Source organism: Vigna unguiculata, chromosome 6 (genome assembly GCF_037176805.1).
Source record: "Vigna unguiculata cultivar grain cowpea cultivar isolate G323 ecotype 2 chromosome 6, ASM3717680v1, whole genome shotgun sequence".
NCBI lineage: Eukaryota > Viridiplantae > Streptophyta > Magnoliopsida > Fabales > Fabaceae > Vigna > Vigna unguiculata.
The window spans coordinates 3,367,224-3,375,564 of record NC_140797.1 but is presented as its reverse complement, the minus strand read 5'-3'; the positions used below and the strand labels follow the sequence as shown (position 1 = coordinate 3,375,564).

The 8,341-nt window shown below is 31.3% G+C and overlaps 1 long non-coding RNA gene across 1 annotated transcript; it reads left to right on the top strand.

Annotated features, from left to right (window-relative positions):
• On the top strand, nt 1–1,774 carry LOC146885393 (uncharacterized). The gene is made up of 2 exons (XR_014995510.1): nt 1–206; nt 326–1,774. It is a non-coding gene; the product is annotated as an uncharacterized LOC146885393 (long non-coding RNA).
• Nucleotides 1,775–8,341: the final 6,567 nt, after the last annotated feature.

Sequence of the window (8,341 nt, the reverse complement as noted above, 5' to 3'; positions counted from 1 at the left end):
GAAATAAAAAAATGACTAACCAAGTTTATTTTTAAATCTACAAAATCTTAACTAAATGCCTAGGAAACAAAAGGAGGGAATGAAAATAGTCTAGGTTAAAATGTTAGGATTTTGAGTAGAAAAGATGAAAAATGGCGAGGAAGAAGTTGAAAGGATGCGTGCAAGGTTGCAAGGGAAACTGTAGGTTGGAGGAACTTCTACACGAGGTAGGGGAAGCTGAACCTTTGTGTGTTTCTGCTGGATGTGTGTGTTTGTGTATGTTTTTTTCCTCTTCAATAGGTTTCTTTGTTTTAATTGCTTTGTATTTTTTTTTCTTCAAGCATAGCCTCTCGTCATTGGGTATACCATGGAGGAGTATCTCTTCTTCTTTATGAGCATTAAGTCCTTACATGGAATAACCAAACCGTGAAGATTTTAATAGCTGTGCACCCAGCATAATAGGGAAGTGCATGTAGATGTTGTCCAACTCCTTCTTGATCATGTTATGTTCCTAATATTACCCTTTCCCATGTGATTTTTTTTTCGCCATATAGAAGAACCCTAGATCTGCATTTTTGTTCTGGTTTCTTTTCGTTCTTGTTGGTGGTGCAACATGTGTAAATTTCTCTAGCTTCTATTAGTGTTTAGAATGCTTGTAGGCATTGTTGAGATAATGGTTTCTTGGTTTCATGGTGTTGATCGTGCAACCACATGTTTTACATACCAGCCTTAACTTAAGGCATTAGAAACCTTAAACTCTTGGATGGGATGGGGTACTTCGAGGGGAGGTAGCATTGCATTTCTTTTCCTTTTCCTTGCAGCCATTGTGTCAAGGGTTGTGGATTGCAAAGGAAGGTAATAAAATAAGGTGGGGCCGAGGGCGAAAACTCTCTAGGGTCACATGTTGTAGTTTGCTTCGTTTAGAAGTAGTGTTTGTCTACTTCTTATTTCATACCACATGTGTAGTTGGTCGGTAGAAGACCATGGGCCACCTATGAATGTAGTTTCCTTCTTTAAAGCTCTTAGGGGTGCAGATTCATATATGCATAGCTTGTTCATACTTTTTAACCTTGATGGGATCGTACCATAGCCTTTGTGGCAACTTTTTGGCATATTTTCCTGCTCTTGCACTAAGCTTTAATTGGAGCAATCACGTCTTATCCCTTGTTTGGAGCAATCACGATTTGTGTGGTAATTTACAGCATAGGCGTTGTTTTTTATTTTACATAAGGTGCATGGTGCTTTATTTTGTTGGGCATTTGAACAGGTATGGACAAAAGGGGTATTATTGTTTCATGCTACTAATTTTTTGTTACTTTCACATTAGCCTAGTAGTCTTTGTGTCAGTCTGTGAGAGTGGTCTTGGAATGTATGAGTGGTGTGACGTTTTCCGTCGTACCAAGAAACCCAACGATGACTATTTTGCCTATGTGAGGAACTGGAAATGGGTTCTCTTCGCTCGTGTGAGACAGTGGAAGATGATAGGTTAAAGTGTTGCACTCTCTCGCTTGTGCGAGACAATGGAGAGGGGAAAAATGTTTCACCTTATTTCTGGCTCGTTATTGAGTATAATGTTCACCGAAGTTGTTACTCGTACGTCCTAAAGGAGTAGGGGAGACAAGTCCAGTGTCGCGAGGGCAAGACGACTCAAACCATCGGGTTTCAGGAAACCGAATCTTGTGGTAGGGAACATGTGACAGGAAAACTAGAGCCTGATTGTATTTGTAATGTTGGAGTATTCTACTTTGTTGGATGTGATGTTTAGTATTACTTATAATTCCTTATTTTCGCTAAATTCCTTTTATATATCATTGTTTGTGGTTAGCTTATCCTGTTTGATAACGATGTCGTTGACGCGATCAAATTAATACTACTTATCTATAACAACTTCAGTATTGTTAAGAAAGTAGTCAACAAAATAGTAAGGGTAAAGTAACCCAAAGTCGTCTCCCAACGAACACGGAATTGATTTTTAACAAATTAGTTCTTATAAAACTATACAAATGAGTTAGTCAAATAAAATAAAAAAATATAGGGGATTAAGATAAACAAAGATAGAAATAAAATTTAAATGATAAAAAGAAATAAAAACAATAGTAAAGAAAATAGATTGATTCCATTGCTTTTTCAAAATAGATTCATCATCGGTTATCTAAAGATTATTGCTCAGTTAATTATTGTTGTAGATTTGCAAATTAATCAATGTAAAGTCTCAATTAATTTGTTGGCGTTCTCACTTTTAACCAAAGTACAGTCTTAATTAAAAGTGAGAACTTTTAGATTATCCATAGTAAATTCAATCAAAGTACAGTCTCAATCAAATTTACTATGCCTAATCATGTCTAGTCTTTTATCTCCTCACCAAATAAAAAGCTTAATTAATCAAAGTAAAGTCTCAATTAATTTTAGTTAGAGTAAATACCTTTAATCAAAGTAAAGTCTCAATTATTGGTAAAAACTCATTCAATCACATGAAAGTTTCTAAATAAAATCAAAGTAAAGTCTCAATTAAATTTAAAAACCCTTGAACTCATATGATCAACATGCATATAGATTTAAAATCATTACTTTTTACGTGATTCAAAGATAAAAGACATAGATGAATGAAAACCTCAACAATAATAAAAAGAACAAAGAAATTATTTCATTCTAACCTCAGAATCCATAATGAAATTACAATGGAATCAACCCAAGAAGTTTAGCAATCCATGGAATACAAAATAAAAAGAAGAATAGAGAGAAGAAAAGAGAGAGAAAGGAAACGAAATTAGGCACCCCTAAGGGTTCCAAAACTCCGAAGTCTCGAGCTTGTTCTTTCTGCTTCTCCCATTAATTAAAGATATATGATAAATTATCTCCAATTAGTATTTGTATTAATTTTCCAAATCAACCTTTTGCAATCTCCTTAAATTATCTTCTAAATAATCCAATATCTTCAAGATATTTTTGTTTGTTGTAGAACTAAAAAGATTCAAGAAGATCTTGTCATATTTAAAAAGATTTGGTAGTTATTATCTTTTAATATTTTATGATATAATTAAATAAGATAATTATTTAAAAATATCAAATAAAATATCTAAAGATATATTTTCCCAAATTATCTTCTATCATAAAGATAAAGAAAACTGCAAGGTCCAATTTTTCTTTCCTCTCTTCTTGGTTTAGCCAAACTTCTTAACTTTTTCAAGCTTTTCTTGTCGTCTTCATTCAATGCTTGGCTTGGATTTTTGTGCTTTTGATAATTTCTTATTCTTGGATTTATCTTTAAGGTGTCATGAAGCTTTAATCAATTTATTTCCACCTCCATGAGCTCAACTTAGCTGCAGCTGCACTAACACACCTCAAAATATCCAAAGAACATTTATGCAACTAAAAAGCTATTTTTAACATGTTTTTGTATCTCATGCTCAATAAACCCAATTATAGAAAATCCCAATTAAATCAATCCTTAAACACACAAATTCAATTAAATACCCACAATTAAACACTGAATGAGGGCAAAAATACGCACTCATCATACCCACACACTTATCCTTTTGCACTCTTGGGCAAAATTGAGTAATTTCAAAACTTGTTCTGAGGTATTTTATTTCACATCAACACTGGATCAAAGGAATGAATCTTACTTGAGACAAATCAATCTTCTAGAGATCAAATTATCATGTATATACAAACGGAAAGGTTCTATTTTTCACACATGACTTAATCTTTTGAATTCACAAGACAATCAATTATGAAAGAAAGTACTCAAGTTAAATGTGTATTTTCTCACCAAAATTCTCTCAAGTGTTTTGGCTTGTGTTTTCACTCAAAATACCCATGCAAGTAAACACTCCTAATACTTAACAAGACTCTCATATTCACAAACTTTCAGAAAACATGCTTTCAAAGATCATGAGGACTTTTCACAGGTTATAACAGGGCCAAGGCAAAGGTAGGAAAAATTTTAAGACTCTTGGGTTTTTGAAATAGTAATGTAGGAAGCATAATGGAGCATAATTTCAAAAACAAGTCTTTTTCGTTTATTGCTTTGTTGCTCTCTCTTTTTTTTAGAAAGCAATTATTTCAACACTTTTTCATCAACAATTTTTCCTTTTGCCATTTTTATTAATTTGTGGGTGAGGTACTCACCCACACACTTTATTCCTCAACCATTCCTGAACACAATCCATTAGCTCCTTCTTTCTTCCTAAGGTAGAATATGGTCTTTTTCTTTTCAAGGTTATGCAATAGGCTTAAAACAAGAAAAAGAGGTTTAAAAGCTCAAAGGGGCTACCAATGGATTAATATCAAGGTGGGCTTATTTGGCCAAGTAGCTAAAAACAAGAAATGCCTCAATCATATCAAATCATGCATATTCACCTAAGTTGCAAAACAAAAGAATCAAGCTAAATATTTGAGTGTAAACAAACATGAGCTAGTCACTCAAGATAAAATAGGAATGGCACATGGTGGTCCATCCTTTGCATTAAGGCTCAAGACTCACAAGGTCAAATTCTTTCACAAAAGATTTAATCAAGAAATTCTCAAATCAACTCAATTAGCAAATCATAGAAACAATCCATTCATATCAACATGACTTTTATTTTTCCAGAATTATGATCATCCCAATTACTGAATCAAATCCCAAAATCCAATGTCAATATGTTTTATTGAAAGCAGGAAAATATTTTTTTGGATTTCTTATGAGACATATTGTTTAAAAGTTTCACTTAGTAAAAAGTTAATACTTTCACAATTTTCTCAAAAAGAAATCACAATTTTTTTTCTTTTTAAATGAAAACAAAAACAAAAAATTGAAAAACAAAAAAAAAAAAAATTCTACCTACAGTTTGTTTCCCGCACACTTATAAAAAAAAAATGTCCTTCATGGACTTATTTTGGGGAGGAAACGAAAAAAATTTATTACTATTGGCTCAATTTTATTAAAGAAAACAAAAACACATATTGGCCATATGTCAAAATTTATTTTCTTTAATTTTATAAAGTACAAGTCAGTTTGTACAATTTTATTAAAGAAAACAAAAACACATATTTTTGAAATTTTTTTAATATTTTTAAAATTAAAAACAGAAACAAAAAATAAACAAGCATGCAAATTAACTTTTCTATCAACAATGATTTCAAAAGAATTTGAATCTAAGCTTTTTACCTGTTGTAGCAACCTTTCTTCTTTTTCTGCAGCCATGTCAACAAAGATAACCACTGAAAACTTATTTGCATCATTCACATCAACAAACTTGATGTGTGGAGTGTGTGGCTTCAACTCAACTTGAGCATCATCAGGTGCATTCAGATGGTTAAGCGGATCATCAGTAATCCTCATAATCTCATCTTTTGAGCAAAAATTTTCACCTAGTGTTGTTGACTCTACTACTTCATCATTAACCAAGTCAGTTGCAATAGTAGATGCTTCAGCTGCATCTTCGAATATTGTTGGCTCTTCAACTGCACTTGGTTCCTCCATTGTATTGTTCTCACAACTTTGCTCTTGAAAATGATCATTTGTACTCATATCCTCATCGATGGGTACAACTTTATATTCACATTGAGCATCATCAACATATCCATCAGTAGATATGTTTGTGTGAGAACCTTCAATTTCTTCATCAACTTCAGCAACATCCTTAATATGTCCATCAGTAGACATATTACTATGACAATCATTATATCCATCAGTAGATATATCAATGTGATGTGATTCCGCTATTGATTTTTCAGACTGACTCTGCAAGCTTTGTGTGGCGGCATTCATCATCTCTTTCTGATCTGTCTGATTCATCTTCATCATTTTAGTCATCATTTTCATCATATCTTCCAAAGTGACCTTTCTCACTGCATCATTCATTAGCTGACTCAAATATTCAGACATTTGTTCAGCTCTGATGGCCAACTTCAGAAGCACATCTTTGATTTCATGATGAAGTGTATTAAAATCTGGATTTTCAAGAAATCTCTGATGGGGTTGAGGGGTGGTATTAACAGTTACAAGTAATTCTATGAAGTTGTTCTTACTTGCATCCCTCAACATATCAGATAGTATTTGCTTATTTTCGTACCACTCTTGCTCAATATTTCTGCATCGTTGATCAACTCGCAACCTTTCATCCATGGACTCTAATTTCTCTATAACTTCGCCCATTAGTATCATAACTTCCCTGTAAGATGGTCCATTGGTTGCTTCAACTTGTTGTGGTGGTACATATTGTTGCTGAAAACTATTTGGAACATATGGTTGCTGAGGTGGACACTCAGAATATGGTTGTTGCTCATATCCCAAAAAAGATGATCTAGGATATAGATCATTAAATTGTCGTAAAGTTAACCCACTTATATCAGGTGCAGAAGTAGGTGTGACAATTTGTTGTTGATAATCATATGAATCACGTGGTTGCTGTGGATAGTAATCATAATTCACTTGAAAATCACACTGTTGATTATTTTCATATGAAAAACTATTTTGCATTTTTGAAAGAGGTTTTCTGAAAAGAAATAAGTTGAAAGCTTGTTGAGTAGACTTCCAGGAAAGAGAGGTGCGTCTCAATGGACAACTTAAGTACCTTGTCTTGCCTTAGCCAAAGTGTTTCCCAACTAGTTTCACAAATTTCCCAACAAAAATCCTCAAACAAAAATGATGATTAAAAAAATAAAATAAAATAAAGTAACTAAAAAAATAACTAAAGAAAATAAAATAAATTTTAGAAAAAAAAATTTGAGAAAAGAAAATGTTAGTGATAATCAAAAAATAAAAATAAAAATAAAAATAAAATCAAAAGAATAAAAATAAAAATAAGAACTAAAATGATAAAAATTCTAACCGTGTTCCCCGGCAACGGCGCCAAATTTGATAACGCTGTCCTTAGGCGATCAAATTAATACTACTAAACTATAGCAACTTCAGTATTGCTAAGATAGTAGTCAAGAAAATAGAAAGGGTAAAGTAACCCTAAGTCGTCTCCCAACGAACACGGAATTGATTTTTAACAAATTAGTTCTTATAAAACTATACAAATGAGTTAGTCAAATAAAATAAAAAATATAGGGGATTAATATAAACAAAGATAGAAATAAAGTTTAAAAGATAAAAAGAAATAAAAACAATAGTAAAGAAAATAGATTGATTCCATTGCCTTTTCAAAATAGATTCATCATCGGTTATCTAAAGATTATTGCTCAATCAATTATTGTTGTAGATTTGCAAATTAATCAATGTAAAGTCTCAATTAATTTGTTAGCGTTCTCACTTTTAACCAAAGTACAGTCTCAATTAAAAGTGAGAACTTTTAGATTATCCATAGTAAATTCAATCAAAGTACAGTCTCAATTAAATTTTACTATGCTTAATCATATCTATTCTTTTATCTCCTCACCAAATAAAAAGCTTAATTAATCAAAGTAAAGTCTCGATTAATTTTCATTAGAGTAAATACCTTTAATCAAAGTAAAGTCTCAATTATTGGTAAAAACTCATTTAATCACATGAAAGTTTCTAAATAAAATCAAAGTAAAGTCTCAATTCAATTTAAAAACCCTTGAACTCATATGATCAACATGCATATAGATTTTAAATCATTACTTTTTACGTGATTCAAAGATAAAAGACATAGATGAATTAAAACCTCAACAATAATAAAAAGAACAAAGAAATTAATTCATTCTAACCTCAAAATCCATAATGAAATTACAATGGAATCAACCCAAGAAGTTTAGAACTCCATGAATGCAAAATAAAGAGAGAAGAAGAGAGAGAAAGAAATTAGGTCCCCCTAAGGGTTCCTAAATTCCGAAGTGCCGAGCTTGTTCTTTCTGCTTCTCCCTTGGTCTCTTTTTATAGGAATTGGACTAGGCTTTTATGTTGCTAAAATCTCTCAAATATCTTTTAAAATAAAGATAAAGATAAATATTTAAAAATATTTGGAGAGATATAGACTATTTGACAAATATAATTGGTTGATAATATCAATATCTAATATAATTAAATTAATTAATTAATTAAAGATATATGATAAATTATCTCCAATTAGTATTTGTATTAATTTTCCAAATCAACCTTTTGCAATCTCCTTAAATTATCTTCTAAATAATCCAATATCTTCAAGATATTTTTGTTTGTTGTAGAACTAAAAAGATTCAAGAAGATCTTGTCATATTTAAAAAGATTTGGTAGTTATTATCTTTTAATATTTTATGATATAATTAAATAAGATAATTATTTAAAAATATCAAATAAAATATCTAAAGATATATTTTCCCAAATTATCTTCTATCATAAAGATAAAGAAAACTGCAAGGTCCAATTTTTCTTTCCTCTCTTCTTGGTTTAGCCAAACTTCTTAACTTTTTCAAGCTTTTCTTGTCGTCT